The following is an 18,198-nucleotide window of genomic DNA, read 5'->3' as shown; positions in this document are numbered from 1 at the left end:
TTCTCTTGTGGCTTGGCTGTATTTTGATTTCTATTTCTTGATTGGAATGATTCTATTTCTTCAGAGAAATGGTTATTTCTTCTTCTAAACAGAAGGTTATGAGATTCCTCAAGTTCGAGAGATCGGAAATCCAAAATCAATTTCACTGGCCAGAAATCACAATGTTTGGTTGGGCTGCAAAGGAGGCTTTAGGGGAAGAATTAATGTACTCACTTTTCCATTGGCTAGAGCTGTATTTCTTATACTCCATGGTCCTGTTGTTCTTCCATCTTAACACCAGAAGTCTAGATCTCATCTCAGTCATCAGGTTACTTCCAACCCTCTCATCTCAGCATATAGTATATAGTTAAGTTTGCTTGTTTACTTCTTCCCATAAGCTTTGCTTTGTCATTGGAGTGTTGAGTTGATTCAGTATAATTACTGATATGAATGATTTGTCTTTCATTTATGCCATCTTGGGTTTTTTTTCCTTCTGTTTTCTATTCCTGTCTTCTATTTGGTATTTAAAGTTTTTTGAATTTTATTTTTACTTATATATTGACTTTCTTTCCTTTTAAATAGCTATATTTATAGATATAATTGACATATAGTAATCTGCCATACTTTTAAAGTATACAACTTAATAAGTGTTGATGTATGCATGAGGCCATCACCACTATTAATAAAATGAACATATTCATCACCCCCAAAGTTTCTCATGATCCCTTTTAATTTTTCTCTCACATCTCCCCCCAATCAAGTAACCACTGATCTTCTTTCTGTCATTATAGTTTGTATTTTTTAGAATTTTAATAAATTGTATGTGGTTTTTTTCTTGACTCCTCTCACTTAGCATACTTATTCTGGTATTTATCCTATTGTATGCCAGCAAGAGTTCATTCCTTTGTATTGTTGAGAATATTGTACATAGCACAGTTTGGTTATCTGTTTACTTGTTGATGGGCAGATTTAGATTATTGACTGTTACAAGTAAAGCCTCTGTGGATATTCTTTTACAAATCTTTGTTTGGACCTGTGCTTTCTTTACTCTCAGTAAATACCTAAAAGTGAAGTGTCTGTATCATATGAGAGATTTTAAGACAGACATTGCCAGACAGTTTTCCAAAGTGGTATTACCATTTCTATTCCTATATCAGTGTATGAGAGTTTTGGGAAAATCTCACCTGGTAGTTATATATTATCCTTACGCTTTCTTGGATTCAGTTGCTAAAATTTGCTTTTAAAGTTTTACTCTGTTTTATGATGAATATTTGTCTGTCTGTGATTTTCTGTAATATCTTTTCCTGGGTTTGCTCTGTGTGTAAACCTGGCCTTTTAGAATAAATTGGGAAGTATTCTTTCCTTTTCACTTCTTTGGAATGATTTGTATAGACTTGGTATTATATTTTCCTTAAATGTTTTGTGAAAATTCATCAGTGAAGCTGTCTAGTCTTGAAGTTTTCTTTGTGGAAGCATTTGTCTGTATAGATTCTGTTTTTGTTCATAACTATTTGGCTATTTAGGTAATCTATTTGTTCTGGAGTGAGCTTTGGTATTTTAATATCTTTTAGGAGATCTGTCCATATAAAGTATCAAATTTATAGGCAAAAAAGTTATTCATAATAGTCTCTAATTATTTTAACATATATAGAATCTGTAGTGACATTACCTCTTCCATTTCTGATATTGGTAATTTTGTGTTTTGTTTCTTATGCAGGTAAGACGGTCCAGAGGTTTATTAATTTTTTAGTAATCTCAAAACCAGCCTTAACTTCATTGATTCTGTCTTGTTCTCTGTTTTCTATTTTATTGATTTCTGCTTTGATCTTCCTTATTTCCTTTCTTCTGTTTACTTTAGACTTGATTTCCTCATTTCTTTAGCTTCTTAAGGCGAAAGCCAAGGCCATTACTTTGAGACCTTTCTTATTTCTAATATAGGCATTTTGCATTAAAAATTCCCCCCCTAAAATCTACTTAAGAAGCATCCCACAAATTTGGTTGTATTTTCATTTTCACTCAAAGATACTAATTTCCCTTTTAATTTCTTCTTGGCCGCTGGGTTACTTTGTTTCTAAATATTTGGGGGTGATACATCTAGAAGTCTTTCTGTTATTGATTTTTATTTTAATTCTGATGTGGTCAAAGCACATACTTTATATGACTTGACTCTTAGAATTGATTGAGACTTGTTTTATGGCCCAGAATATTGTTTATTTTGGTTGATGCTGCATATGTACTTGAAAATAGTCTGCTGTTGTTGGCTTGAATGTTTTATAAATGTTGATCATGTGAAATTAGTCAATAGTGTTATTCAAGTGTACTATATCTTTGCTGCTTCTCTGCCTGTTTGTTCTCTCAATTGTTGAAAGGAGTATTGAAATCTCATAGTTGTGGATTTATTTACACCTCTATCAGTTTTTTGCATCATATATTTTCAAGCTGTGTTATTGGGGGCTTAAACATTTAGGATGTTTATGTCTTCTTGATTATCAAGTGACCCATTGATATTATGAAATGATATTCTATATCCTTGGTAACATTCTTTGCTGTGAAATGTACTTTTGTCTGATATTAATATAGTTATTCTACTTTTTTGAGTAATATTAGCATGGTGTATCTTTTTTCACTCTTTAGATTATTTTTGTCTTTGTATTTAAAGCCTATATGAAGCGTAGAATTTGAATCTACTTCTTATCCAATCTGTCAATCTCTGCCCTTTACTTGGAGTGTTCAGACCATTTTCTTTAATGTTGCCATTGATACCATTTTAAGTCTCTCACCTTGCTATTTGTTTTCCATTTTTCCAACTTTTTGCCTTTTACTTTTTTACTTTTCCTTCCCTTAAAAAAATGGATTGAATATTTTTTACAATTCTGTTTTTCTCACTTTTCAGCTTATTAACTATAATTCTTTATTTTGTTATAATAGTGACTGCATTAGGGATTATGCTGCTGTTGCTTAGTCGCTTCAGTTATGTCCAACTCTTTGTGACCCTATAGTCTGTAGCCCTCCAGGCTCCTCTGTCTATGGGATTCTCTAGACAAGAATACTACAGTGGATTGCTATGACCTCCTCCAGGGGATCTTCCCAACCCAAGGATCGAACCCACATCTCTTATGTCTACCTGCATTGGCAGGCAGGTTCTTTATAACCTGGGAAACCCATTAGGGATTATAGTTGCATTTTAATCATAGTTAACCTGCATATAATATTGTGCTGCTTCATGTGTAGAATAGTAACCTTACAATTGTATACTTGTATTTCTTCATTCTTGGCACTTAGTTATTATTTAACTTGTACATATGTCATAACCAAAAGACACAAAAATATAATATGTTACAAAGAAAAATTTTTATTTTTGTTTAGTCAGTTATTTTTCAGGAGATTCAAATGATAAGAAAAAAAATTTAATTACCATTGCAGTTACCATTTCTGGTGCTTTTCTTTAGGGTAGATCCAGAATTGGCAGTCTCTGTAAAGAGTCAAATGATAAATATTTTAGGCTTTTAGGCCATAACTTTATTTTCAAAAACAGGTAGAAGGCTCTAAACCTTGCCAAACTCTGGTGTAGTTTCTTATTTCCATCTTGTGTCATTTTCCTTCTGCCAAAGGACTTCCTTTAATGTGTGTGTGTACTCTCTTGAGCACACAAGTCTGCTGGTAAGGGGTTCTTATGGCTCTTGCGTGTTTGAAGAAATCTGTCGCTCTGTTGTTTTTAAAAGATATCTAAAAGCTAACTGTAGATTTTATATTGATAGGTTTTTTTCTTTTGATACTTTAAGGCTATTACTGTACTCTTTTTTCTTGTATTTTGTTTCTTAGTAAGAAATCTACTGTAATCTTTGTCTCTTTTTTTAATTTCCTGATTGCTTTTAGGATTTTATCACTGGTTTTGAACACTTTGGTTATAATGTGCCTTCGCATAGTTTTCTTCATGTTTCTCGTGCTTGGAATTTGCCTTTTGAATCTCTGTGTTTATAGTTTGCTTCAGTCTGGAAATTTTTCTACCATTAATTAGTCCAATATTTTTTCTGACCTCTCTCTTCCTTTGAAGACTCCATTTACACACATACTAGATTACTTGAAGTTTTTCCAGAACTCATAATGTGCTTTTAATTTTTTGAATTCTGAAAATTTTCTTTCGTACGCAATAGACTTGGAAAATCCAGGCTTTGGTCTTAAATTCAAAAGCCAGTGAACTAGAAATTTGTGTGAAAGATTTCATCTTTCTATCTTCAGATGAAAAGCATTGCTTTAAAGATTACCTAAGCAGATAAGTAGATGCTATTTTTAAAGTATTTTTCAAGGCTGGAGAACTTTTAGAACACAAAAATGCCAGAGGCTGTCTGGACATTAGGATGAGAGTTTTGCACTGGAGAATCATTAATTTGTTGTCTTTCTACAATTTAGGCAGTCACTGAAGAGAGTATTGCGTTTTTGCAGAAGAGAGTGGTAGAACTAGAGAATGAAAAGGGAGTCTTGCTCCTTAATTCTGTAGAGCTGGAGGAGCTGAAAGCTGAGAATGGTACGTATAAATGAAAACCATAATTCTCTGACCTCTTAACCAACAACTTTTATCACTGTATATGTATAACATGTAGATTCAATGATAATAAAGATCTTAGCACAGCTAATAGTTATTGAAGTTAGGATTAATACACATTAAACAATTTGAACACAATACCAGTGTTTACAAAAGTATAACATTTTGCAGTATGGGCTTTAAATGCTGCAGGAGATCTGTATTATATTCATTTTGGAGTAGGCCAAGGAATCGTCTCAGATGTATGGCTCAAATAGGACCTTAATAAGACAATGACTTTTTAAATAGGTAAAATAGAGAAAGAACTTTTCCAGTAACAAATTTGTGGGATGAGGTAACAGAGATCAGTAGAAATAAAGATTTAGAGGTAGAAACCATTTTGTTTTTTGCTCATGCTATATACTGCTTAGAACTGTATCCTTTTTCTTAGCCTGGCTAATTCTTGAACTCATCTTTCAGGCCTCAACTAGGGCATTAACTTTTTAAGAAGTTGGTCCTAATCTCCCAAAGTTGGATTAAATGCATTTTTGTGCTTCTAAAATTCATTTTCAAGGGCAAGGGTCTTTTTTTTTTTCCATCTTTTGCTTTACCTTTTACCAGGAACTAGAATAGTACCTGGCAAATGAGTGACTGCTGAATAAAGTTTTGTTGGATTGAACTAAATTTAGCACTTTATTCTGTTGAACTGTGTGTGAACAGTTAGTAAGAATGAAGATATACTTCTTTCCTTTTGTCATCTGCTTCACAAGGACCATATAGCTTTAGTAACTTGTAGTTAATAATGCTTCACTTATCTAATTTATCCTGGAGTAACTGACTACTGTGCTTTAAGAGTGAGAATGAATACCAAGTAAAGTATATACCATTACCTAAAGTCTATACCAACATTTCCCACTTAACCATTTTACAGTTCCATTTAGCTATAAACTAAGGTATATAGGGATCATATATCTTTATTAGACTAGTCCTACCATTGCTGACGAAGAATACTGCAAATTCAACTTGTTATTCAACCCATTTAAACCACTTCTCTGAGACCTTATCCATGATGTTTATTTTGCAGTTTTGCAAGCAGTCTCTGTCACTTTCATGTGGCTTATTATGGTTTAGAGGTTACATGAGTTCCATTCTCTTTGCTCTTTACTGCAGGGGTCACTGGCCCTGAGGTTTTCTGTATTAGTTTTCATGTCTGGTTACCCTTGTTTTATGAGTCATGTTCTATTAATATTAAACTCACCTTTTGTTCTTCCATTTCTACCACTGTGCTCCTTCCTCAAATACTTGTGAAATGTCTGAACATATTATATACAGTCTTGAATTCATTTGTTTCATGAATGTTCATTTATTCATTCAGCAAATATCTTTCCTATGTACTGGTGCCTTTCCTATGTACTGCGGACTACTCTAGTTGCTGAGGATACTGCTCCGAACATATTAGAAGATAAGACAGGCCATAAACATGTATATTCATAAGAAAATTTCAGGGAGTGATAAATACTAGGATGAAAATAGAACAGGCTACTGCACATGTGTCTGGGGGAAGGAGAAAGCAGTGTCAGAGTGGTCAGGGTAGGCTCTTTGATCACTGGTTACCTGAATGATGAAAAGGGGACAGCCACACAAAAGAGACTGCGGCAGATCTCATTCCAAGCAGGGAAGAGCAGTGTAAACACCCTGACATATGACCGAACCTTGATATGTTTTCAGATAGAAGCAAGGCAGTGTTCTTTGAAGTAGAGTGAGCAAAAGGGGCAGTATAGAGTTTGTAGAATAAGTAGGGTCAAATCATGTCGTCATATTAAAAACTTGATGTAGTGTAAAAAATGAGCTTTTTTGTTTGTTTCGTATACTTGTCTTAGCTTCTCAGAAAGAGTATAAACTTCTTGGGGGCTTACTAATACTCAATATTTTTATCCTCCAAGGTACTACTACCGTTTTTAGATACCCACATTGTAATAGACATGGGGGAGAACTCAGAAGACTGAGTTCTGATCCTAGCCGTATGAACTAGCCGTAGGACATGTCATTTCTTTGTTTCCTCATATGGTCATTGAAAAGATTGGATAGCTCCTTTCTATGCTAAAATTTGATGTCCTTATGAACATATGTGAAAGAATGTAGAAGACATTTTAAGTGCTATATTAATGCATGAGTATAATATGAACACAGAAAAGTTATAGATAATTTACATTTATTTCCCTTGAATTCCCAAATTATGCTGCAGAAATAGCTGCTTTTTGTCATGTGCTCTGGCTCTTTTTTTCCCCCCTTTAAGCCTTCCACTATTTATTATACTTAACTCAGGTTAATCATTAACACCCACTACCCTTCTATCTTATATCTCATCTTTTCATCATCTTTTGCCACTTCTTTATTTTAATAAAATAAGTTGTTTATCTCCCCCAAACTAGTCTGTTCTTTCCTCTTGGTTATTTCATGCATCTCAAATAGCCTCACACACAATCATACCTCTGTTTGTTTTTTTTCCAAACACTTCTACATTTACCTTCTAAGGCTATTTATTTTGTGACTTTCAGAAAAACTATCCTCTCAGATTACTCTCCTGGAGTCTCAGAAGAGAACTGGAGAGGTAGACAGAGAAGTCCATGAGGTAAGTGATGCATTCTTAAAATAATGAGAATATGAGCTCGGATCAGGGGAGGGTGGTTTCAAGGCCTAAGCTTTTGTATAGTTTTTCTAAATGTCAACAGAGAATTACATTTACCTAGAAAATGAGATTTAAGAGAGTCGTAATGGTTATTATTTCTCATTTACTCTCATTTGTTTATAAAATATTGGACGTTTTATTTGTCCTGAACCAATGCAAGTACCAGTAGCATTTATTTGGGATTTGATAGCCTATTTTGCATGCTGGGTTATCATTTATCTCAACTTCTTTGCCCACCTCAGAAAAGTTTCTCAGTAAAGAAATTAGGTAAAAATCTGCAGTCTTTCCCCACCACCCCCTTCTTATTTGGCACAGTTTCACTTAGGATTATATTCAAAAGGCATCCTTAGAGAATGGTGATTTTTATAACCTGAAAATCATTGTAAGAAATGTGTGATTGTTCAATATTCTGCTAATTTAAGATGATTGTTGGCTGTATTGTGTTTAATTGTCCTTCCATTTAGGAAGTCCAGTGATAGGGAATTTCCTGGTGGTCCAGTGGTTAGGACTCCATGGTTTCACTGCCAAGGGCCTGGGTTTGATTCTTGATCGGGGAACTGAGATCACACAAGTCATGTGGCATGGCCAGAAAAAAAAGAAAAAGAAGTGAGTGATAGACTCATAAATGGCCTTGAGGAATAATTTAACTTCTTTACAATAGTGTCTGCTTACTTATTGTATTAGAGTTCTCTAGAGAAACAGAATTAATAGGAAGTGAAATATATATAAACAGGGTTTATTTTAAGGAATTGGCTCATGTAATTGTGGAGGCTGACAAATTCAAAATTGCAGGGTAGGCTAGCACACTGGAGGCCCAGAGAAGTTGCAGTTTGGAATCTGAAGGTAGTCTGCAGGCAGAATTTCTTCTTTTGGAGGAGGGCCATCTTTTTTTGGTTATGGCCTTTAACCACTTAGGTGAAGCCCATCCACATTATGGAGAGCAGCCTGCTTTACTCAGAATCTGCTGGTTTTAAATCTTAGCTATCTAAAATACCTCAACAGAACATTTGGAGTAATGTTTGACCAATTATCTCAGTATTGTGGGCTAACCATGTTGAGGGCATAAAGTTAACTTCCACATTTACATTCAGTTACATTTTCATATGATGTTCTGTTCACAAAATTGTGAAAAGTGGACTAAATTTTGAAAATAATTTTAACATTATATGGTTACTGACAAATTATGAGAGTTTAGTAGTGAAAAATTAATTTTGTTTAGCCAAGGAGATGCTTAATGTTTTAAGATGCTTAGCAATTAATGTCTAGTGAAAACAACTCAAAATGGAAGAGCAGATAAGAAATATGGGAATCTATTAAGAAAAACAAAATGTCCAGAAGGGAGAACAAACAGGAAACAGTGGAAAAGGAAGGGAAAAAAAGCTCCACAGAAATTGGAAAAGGAAGCGTGACTAAGATAATTCCTTGGGATAAGAGAGAGTGAATAGAAAGGGTCCATAGAAAATGTAAGCACGGTCTAAAGGGGAAGACTAGTACTAGAAGGAAAAGCGAGAGTGGCCAGAAAGAGCAAAGGTTTCCAGTTTCTACTCTCTGATGTTATAACATTGACTTTAAAAAAAAAATCAAGCCAAAGTTAATTGAACTCTATAGATAGGATAGGGAGCAGCAGAGAATGAGAGTTGGAAAGGAAGAGAGTGAGTGACGTGGCATGACAGATAGTTTAGTAAAGAGGAAATAAGAATACTTAGGATATGAGAGAGACCAGAAAAAGGAGTTAGTTATATTTCCATCTTCTGGCAAAAGTGATGCCCTGACTATATTAGATTTTTCATGTATGTAGGAATGGGATAAATAATAATGTGACATGAATAAATTATAAAGGAACTTTTTCCTCTGGCTAAAAAAAAATGTCTGTCCAGTTTTGGTTTCTAGAAATGTGAGTATAAGTATTACAGAGAGTGAAGAATTTTAAAAGATTAGAAGTGCTAATGAAAAATGATGAGGTGATAATTTTCTGTAGAATAATATATAGTTCTAAAGTAATGATTTCTTTTCTTTTACTCAGTGGCTGAATATGATACCAAGATAATAGGTAGTATTCACTGAGGACTTACTATGTGCCAGCTTCTGCTAGTGAATGGCAGAGATGTGAACTTTGGCAGCTAGGCTGCAGAGCTTGTGCTCTTGGCCACCACATTGTTTGACAATCCCCTGGTTTGTTTTTTTTTTTTCCTTTGTATCAAGTTGGAATTTTTTGGGGGGGAGGGGGGAGAAAAGCTGCTGTTGACAAAATGGATATTTTATTATGTATATGGTCCCCAAACTCATTTAATAAAATACTAAATTTACCATGAAATTCACTGGTTTTTGTCCCAGGAAGACAATTATAGAAATAATGTATATGGATTGAACAGCCTAATACAGTAAGCTTTGTAATAGTAACTTGGTTAATATTTTGTCAGATGGGTCTGTAATTTCTTCCCAAGCTCCAACAGAACTCTTCTTTGATTATTTAATCCTGGTACTTTATCTTAATCAACTTGTCTAATAATCTCTTTGTCTGTTAATAGCTATCTTATATAATAATTCCTATTCCAATAGATAGTTTAGGAAAAGGAATCATGTAACTTCCTTCTTGGCATGAGATGAAACAAAAATTTACTTCTTGCTTCGCTTTTTATTTGTAAGTAGTTCTTAGGAGAAATAAGCAGTTTTAATCTGAAAAAAAAGTTTTCCCAAGTGAGGAATATTTAGAAAATGAGTCCCAGGTTTCCTTAGGTTTTATGCATATGACTTGACTTCAGTGTAGGATTGACAGGGTGCCCTCAGGGGTCCAAGTTGGGAAATAAAAACTGATTTTAAAAATATTTAGGCAGTTTTGTGGTAGGAACGTTTGGATGGAAATGTTTTTGGTTTTGTAAAATGCACAAAATACCAGTTTTTAGTTAGGCTCTTTCCTATAAAACATTTGATTGAGGTGTTTTCTTTCTTTCTTTTTTTTTTAAAAAAACAGGTGAACATGGTTGATATTACCAGGCTCAACAACAGCAGTTTTTCTGCTGAGGAAAGTGGACAAGATGCCCTGGAGAACACATTTACTCAGAAGCATAAAGAACTATCTGTTTTATTGCTGGAAATGAAAGAAGCTCAAGAGGAGATTGCATTTCTTAAGATGCAGCTTCAAGGCAAAAGGGCAGAAGGTGACCCTGAGTTCCTTGATCAGAAAGAAATGAAACAGATAGAGAGTGAAGGAATACCTCCAGTTAAAATGACAGTGTTGCTTGAAGATACAGGGGCAGCATTTTCCACCGACGCCAGATAAAGAGAACAGTCTCACAACAACTGAGAAAGAAGAGCAGATGAGCCCCGAACACCAGCGTAGACCATCTGAGGAAATATCTTTAAATTACACTGGAGTGGAATTAAAATCAGCCAAGCAGGACGATGATGATAAACCCTCTTCTGCTGTCCCAGGTATTTGTCAGTGTCACCAGGATGAATTAGAAAGACTAAAAGGTCAAGTTTTGGAGCTTGAGGTAAACCTTCGTAAGGCAGAAGAAATCTATGAGAAAAATTTAGATGAGAAAGCTAAGGAAATAGGGCATCCTAACCCAGCTGATTGAAGAGTTTAAGAAAAATGCTGAAAACACCAACAATGCTTTCACTGCTTTGTCTGAAGAAAGAGACCCAGCTTCTTGCTCAGGTGAAGGAACTTTGTGTGGTAACGGAACTGAGGGCTCAGGTACAGCAACTAGAAGTGAGCCTTGCAGAAGCAGAAACGCAAAGAAGACTTGACTATGAAAGTCAGACTGCTCATCATGACTTGCTCACTGAACAGATCCACAGCCTCACCATAGAAGCCAAATCTAAAGATGTGAAGATTGAAGTTTTACAGAATGAACTAGATGGTGTGCAGGTTCAGTTTTCTGAGCAGAGTACTTTGATCAAAAAGCCTGCAGAGCCAGCTGCAGAGGAAGGAAAGTGAAGTGCTTGAGGGGGCAGAACGTGAGAGGGAGGTCTCAAATAAGGTGGAAGAACTTTCACAGGCCCTTTCACAGAAGGAACTTGAAATAGCAAAAATGGATCAACTCTTACTAGAAAAAAAGAAAGATGTGGAAATACTCCAACAGACCATTGAGGAGAAGGATCAGCAAGTGACAGAAATCAGCTTTAGTATGACGGAGAAAATGGTTCAGGCTTAATGAAGAGAAATTTTCTCTTGGGGTTGAAATAAAGACTCTTAAAGAACAGCTGAATTTATTATCCAGAGCTGAAGAGACCAAAAAAGAGCAGATGGAAGAAGATAAAGAAATTGTTTCCAGCATTAAACAGAATTTTGATGAGTTGAGCCCAGCAGGGCTAATAAGTAAAGAAGAACTTCAACGTGAATTAGACCTTGTAAAAGAAAGAAAGTGAGCAGAGAAAGAGAAAGCTCCAGGCTGCTCTTATTAATAGAAAGGAACTTCTACAGAAAGTCAGTAGATTAGAAGAGGAATTGGCCAAAGTGAAAGATGAACCCAGCAAAGAGATCCTACTCCATGAGAGTGAGAGGAGGGAAGTGGAAGAAGATAAAGAAAGCAAAGAAGACTTAGAAAAATGTGTGACTTCTAAGTGCCAAGAAATAGAAATGTCTTTAAAACAGATAATATCTGAGAAGGAAATGGAACTAGAGCACATTAGGAAGGATTTGGAAGAAAAGGCAGCAATAGAAGAACAGTTACAGGCTGTGGTCAAACCAGATGAATCAGAATTTACAGGAGAAGACAAACCAGATAGATCTGCTCCAAGCAGAAGTCATTGAAAACCAAGCAATTATCCAAAAGTTAACCACAGGTAACAAGGATGCAGGTGATGGAGACTCAGCAGCACCTGTAAAAGAAGCAGTGGCCATCAGTCCGCTTGGTGCAGGTAGTGGAGAACACTGGGAACCAGAACTGGAAGGAAAAATAGTGGACCTTGAAAAAGAAAAGGAGGCAACTTCAAAAGAAGCTACAGGAAGTATTAACCTCTCGCAAGGTGATTCTGAAAAAGGCACAGGAGAAAGAAAGACATCTTAGGGAGGAGCTAAAGCAACAGAAAGGATGACTATAATCGCTTGCAAGAACAGTTTGATGAGCAGAGCAAGGAAAATGAGAACATTGGGGACCAACTAAAACAACTGGCAGATTCAAGTACAGGATCTATGGACAGAAAAGTCCCCAGGCAGTGGCCAGCAGGAACCAGGCTCTCCCCACTCAAGGTTTAGAAGAACCTTTATTCAAAGCCACAAAACAGCAGCCTGTTCAATCTGTTTCAGAGTCTGACTTGCCACCTAGACTGGCCTTCTCATCTTGGAGATACAAATGCTCTGCAGGGCAATACTGCTATTGCCCAGATTAAGACCCAGCTGAAAGAAATAGAGGCTGAGAAAGAAGAGTTAGAGTTAAAGGTTAACTCTACAATAAATGAGCTGACTAAAAAATCCGAAGAGGTATTTCAGTTACAAGAGCAGATAAATAAACAGGATTTAGAAATCCAGAGTCCTGAAGGCCAGAGTCCTTGTGAAGCTGAAGCCCACGCAGAAACCCTGAGGCAAAAAACTGGAAAGCAGTCAACTAGAGATCGCTGGATTAGAGGCAGTTAAGAGAATTGAAGCTGAACTAGATGAACTGCCAAAAACTCGATAAGCAAAAAGGAAGAAGAAGTTAGATACCTTTCTGGACTGCTTAGTGAAAAGGAAACAGCCCTTACTAAAGTACAAACGGAGATAACAGAACAAGAGGATTTAGTAAAGGCACTGGCATACACAGCTGGAAATGCAAGCCAAAGAACATGATGAGAAGATAAAGGCAGTTTCCAGGTGGAGCTTTGCGAACTGAAGCAGAAACCAGAAGAGACCGGCAGAAGAAAGTAAAGCAAAACCAGCAAATAGCAGAGGGAAAACTGCAAGCTGCCCTCATTTCCCGAAAGGAAGCACTAAAAGAAAACAAAGGTCTCCAGGAGGAGCTGTCCTTTGGCCAGAGACACCATTGAGCATCTCACTAAGTCTCTGGCCAGATGTGGAAAACCAAGTTTCTGCTCAAAAATAGAGAAAAAGATGTATTCTTTAGGAAAGTTAGCTCTTCTTCAGGAAGAAAGAGACAAACTCATTGCAGAAGTAGACCAGATCTTTAATGGAAAATCAAAGTCTCAGTGGTTCTTGTGAAAGTCTGAAATTAGCACTGGAGGGTCTTACTGAAGACAAGGAAAACTTAACGAAGGAAATTGAATCTTTGAAATGTTCCAAGATTGCAGAAAGCACTGAGTGGCAAGAGAAACACCAAGAGTTGCAAAAGGAATATGAAATTCTTCTGGCAGTCCTATGAGAATGTTAGTAATGAGGCAGAAAGAATATCAGCATGTAGTGGAAACTGTGAGGCAGGAGAAGCAGGAACTTTATGGCAAGTTAAGAAGCACAGAAGCAAACAAGAAAGAAACAGAAAAGCAGTTACAGGAAGCTGAACAGGAAATGGAGGAGATGAAAGAAAAGATGAGAAAGTTTGCTAAATCTAAACAGGCAGAAAATCCTAGAGTTGGAAGAAGAGAATGAACGGCTTAGAGCAGAGGGTACATCCTGCAGGAGATACATCTAAAGATAGTATGGAAGCACTTCTTTTCCTCCAATTCCAACATGAAGGAGGAGCTGGAAAGGGTCAAAACAGAATATAAAACCCTCTCTTAAGGAGTTTGAGGCCTTAAAGGCAGAAAAGGACTCTTTAAGTGAAGAGGTTCAACATTTAAAACATCAGATAGAAGATAATGTATCCAAACAAGCTAGCCTGGAGCCCACTGAGAAGCATGACAACCAGCTGGCTGTCACTGAAGAGGCAACCCCTTCTGCTCCAGGTGAGGCTGAGGAGCAAGACTCCCCAGGTATGAACACCGAGGCCTGAAAATTTAGAATCCACTCTATCAGAGAACAGTGCCAAGGCCTGACATATGTGAGAATGTCAGCTTACATGATGAAATTAATAACTACCTTCAGCAGATTGATCAGCTCAAAAGAAAGAATCACTGAATTAGAGGAAGGCAAGCAGAAAGACCAGGACTTTAGCCAGAATTAGAAAACAGAGAGAGATACTTTACTGAGTCAAATAGCAGCAAAGGATGGTGAACTAAAATGCTTCAGGAAGAAGTAACCAAAATAAACCTATTAAATCAGCCAAACCCAAGAAGAACTTGCCAGAATTTACCAAGTTAAAGGAGACAGCAGAAGAAGAGAAAGATGACTTGGAAGAGAGGCTTATGAATCAATTAGCAGAACTTAATGGAAGCATTGGGAATTATTATCAGGATGTTACAGATGCCCAGATCAAAAATGAGCTACTAGAATCCGAAATGCAGAACCTTAAAAAGTGTGTGAGTGAATTGGAAGAAGAAAAGCAACAGTTAGTCAAGGAGAAAACTAAGGTGGAATCAGAAATACGAAAGGAATATATGGAGAAAATACAAGGTGCTCAGAAAGGACCTGGCAATAAAAGCCACGCGAAGGAACTTCAGGAGCCTGCTAAAAGAAAAAACAGCAAGAAGTAAAGCAGCTGCAGACGGACTGTATTTAGGTACCAAGAGAAAATCAGTGCTCTGGAGAGAACTGTTAAGGCTCTAGAATTTGTTCAGACTGAGTCCCAAAAAGATTTGGAAGTAACCAAAGAAAATCTGGCTCAAGCCAATGAACACCGCAAGAAGGCAGAATCGGAATTAGCTAGCTTCAAAGTACTGCTAGATGACACTCAAAGTGAAGCAGCAAGGGTCCTAGCAGACAATCTCAAGTTGAAAAAGGAGCTTCAGTCAAATAAAGAATCCATTAAAAGCCAAATGAAACAAAAGGATGAAGATCTTGAGCGAAGACTGGAGCAAGTAGAGGAGAAACACCTGAAAGAGAAGAAGAATATGCAAGAGAAACTGGACGCTTTGTGTAGAGAAAAGGTCCACTTGGAAGAGACATTTGGAGAGGTTCAGGTCACTTTGAACAAGAAAGACAAGGAAGTTAAGCAACTTCAGGAAAACCTGGATAGTACTGTGGCCCAGCTGGCAGCTTTCACTAAGAGCATGTCTTCCCTCCAGGATGATCGGGACAGGGTGATAGATGAAGCCAAAAAGTGGGAGAGGAAGTTCAGTGATGCTATTCAGACCAAAGAAGAAGAAATTAGACTTAAAGAGGAGAATTGCAGCGTTCTAAAGGATCAGCTTAGGCAGATGTCCATCCATATGGAGGAACTGAAGATCAACATTTCCAGGTAAATGAATAATAACTCTTTTAGCTCTTCCAAAGGAAATTGAAGACAAAGGAAGTCATAAACTATTTCCATTCCCTTTAATATTATGGGACTAATTTTGGTCTAAATTTCCCCCAGAAGATGTATTCCCTCTCACTTCTGTCTCACTGTCTCTCTGTTTTTTTGCAAATGACTCTCTGCTACAACTTGTCTTGGCGTGAAAAATTCACATTTAGTTCTCTACCCATTTTTCTGTTGAGAGATCTCTTAGACTTTTTCCTTTCTTTTCATTTTCATTTCTACTGTCCTTACCCATCTCTGAATTTTTACCATAGTATAAATTTCTATACTCTCAAATTACTGCCTTAGCCTCTGAAATTATCTCCTCTTTTCTCTTCCCCATATTCCACATCAGTTTATATTGCATATGCCTGCTGGAGTTATTTTCCTCAAACTCCAATTTTGTATCACTTTAGTTCGAGAACTAACAGCGTCCCCACACTATACTCTTTCATTTTTAGTAGAATCCCTCTGCTCAGAGACAGGTTTCCTCATTTGTCTCTCATACCAAGATTATTTCATTTGGGGGCCAGACAACAGCTTCTCTAGAACCAAGTACAAAATTGGGGGCACTCTTCAGAGTATCCAAACTCATGTCACTAAATTAACAACAGACTTTGAAGTTTATTTTTATATAAATTCTTAGATGCAATATACCTTTAATACAGAACATTCGTAGAACTGATACCTCTTTATTAAAAACACCTTCAGTTATCAATGTTTATTCATTTGTAGATCTGAGTACCTGTTGTATTTCTTAGGCATCATGTACTTTTCCATTGAAATCTGTAATTAATGACCTTTTTTTTTCTAGGCTTGAGCATGACAAACAAATGTGGGAATCCAAAGCTCAGACAGAGGTCCAGATTCAGCAGAAGGTCTGTGATACTCTGCAAGGAGAAAACAGAGAACTTTTGTCCCAGCTCGAAGAGACTCAAAATCTATACCGTAGCTCTCAGGATGATTTAGCTAAGTTGGAATCAGAACTGAAGATTCTCAGAGACCAGTCAACTGATTTAAATAACTCTCTAGAAAAATTTAAGGAAAATAAAGAAAATTTGGAAGGGATCATAAAGCAGAAAGAGGCTGATATCCAGAATTGTAAGTTCAGTTATGAGCAGCTGGAGACTGATCTTCAGGCTGCCAGGCAACTGACCAGTAGGCTGCATGAAGAAATAAACATGAAGGAGCAGAAGATTATATAGCCTGCTTTCTGCCAAGGAACAGGCAGTCCAAGTGGCCGTGGCTGAACTGCATCAGCAGCATGATAAAGAAATTAAAGAACTGGAAAATCTGCTGTCCCAGGAGGAAGAGGAGAACACTGTCTTAGAAGAGGAGAACAAAAAAGCTGTTGATAGAACCAATCAGCTTATGGAAACACTGAAAACATGAAAAAGGAGAACTTGCAGCAGAAGGCTCAGTTGAATTCCTTCGTTAAATCCATGTCTTCTCTCCAGGATGACCGAGACCGCATAGTCAGTGACTACCAACAGCTGGAAGAACGACATCTCTCTGTGATCTTGGAAAAAGACCAACTCATTCAAGATGCTGCTACTGAGAATAATAAGCTGAAGGAGGAAATCCGAAGCTTGAGAAGTCATATGGATGACCTTAATTCTGAGAATGCCAAGCTCAGTGCAGAGCTGATCCAGTATAGAGAAGACCTGAACCAAGTGTTGTCAAAGAAAGACTGTCAGCAAAAGCAGCTCCTTGAAGCTCAGCTTCAGCAGGTCAAGAGCTGAAAGGTGAATATGTTAAATTAGAAGCAAAGCTCAAGGAGTCTGAGGAAGCAAGGGAGGAGCTACAGAGGTCCTCTCTTGCCCTCCAGGAGGAGAAACAAGATTTAGCTAAAGAGACTGAGCTTGAAAGTCTCTCTATCACAATTAAAGAAACAGTTGACAGCCTTGCAAGAAGAAGGTACTCTAGGAATATTTCAGGCCCAATTAAAAGCCAAAGAAGAAGAGGTACAGAAGTTAAGTACTATCCTTTCTTCCTCTCAGAAGAGAGTTATGGAACTGGAAGAGGAATTGGTTCATGTTCAGAAGGAAGCTGCCAAGAAGGTAGGTGAAATTGAAGACAAACTGAAGAAAGAATTAAAGCATCTTCATCACGATGCAGGGATAATGCGCAATGAAACTGAGACAGCAGAAGAGAGGGTGCGGAGCTAGCAAAGAGATCTGGTGGAGATGGAACAGAAGTTACTCGTGGTCACCAAAAGAAATAAAGATCTCACAGCACAAATCCAGTCTTTTGGAAGGTCAAATGAGTTCCCTACAAAACAGTAGAGATCAGGCGCATGAGGAACTTGAGGAACTGAAAAGGAAATATGAGGCCAGTCTGAAGGAGCTGGCACAGCTGAGAGAACAGGGCCTCTTAAGCAGGGAGAGAGACATTCTTGTTTCTAAAGCTGCATTTCCAGTGATTTCCACTGAGGATAACAGCTTGCCTCACCTTGAGAAACTTAACCAGCAGCTTCTGTCCAAAGATGAGCAACTGCTTCACTTCGTCACAACTGGAAGATTCTTACAACCAAGTGCAGTCCTTTTCCAAGGCTATGGCCAGCCTGCAGAATGAGAGAGAGCGCCTGTTGAGTGAACTGGAGAAATTACGCAAGTCAGAGGACGGGAGGCAGAGGTCCGCAGCCCCACCTGCAACCAGCCCTGCTGAAGTACAGAGTTTAAAAAAAGCTATGTCATCACTCCAAAATGACCGGACCGACTAGTGAGTGTTTAGCTTCTCTTTCCAGTCTTCTGAGA

At 37.3% G+C, this 18,198-nt stretch overlaps 1 pseudogene; it reads left to right on the top strand.

Moving 5' to 3' along the window:
• Positions 1–4,389: 4,389 nt before the first annotated feature.
• Positions 4,390–18,163, top strand: LOC108635135 (annotated as a pseudogene).
• The last annotated feature ends 35 nt before the right edge of the window (positions 18,164–18,198 follow it).

Source organism: Capra hircus, unplaced genomic scaffold (genome assembly GCF_001704415.2).
Source record: "Capra hircus breed San Clemente unplaced genomic scaffold, ASM170441v1, whole genome shotgun sequence".
NCBI classification, from domain to species: domain Eukaryota; kingdom Metazoa; phylum Chordata; class Mammalia; order Artiodactyla; family Bovidae; genus Capra; species Capra hircus.
Note: the sequence above shows the minus strand (reverse complement) of the source record. Positions and strands in the feature narration are given on the sequence as shown.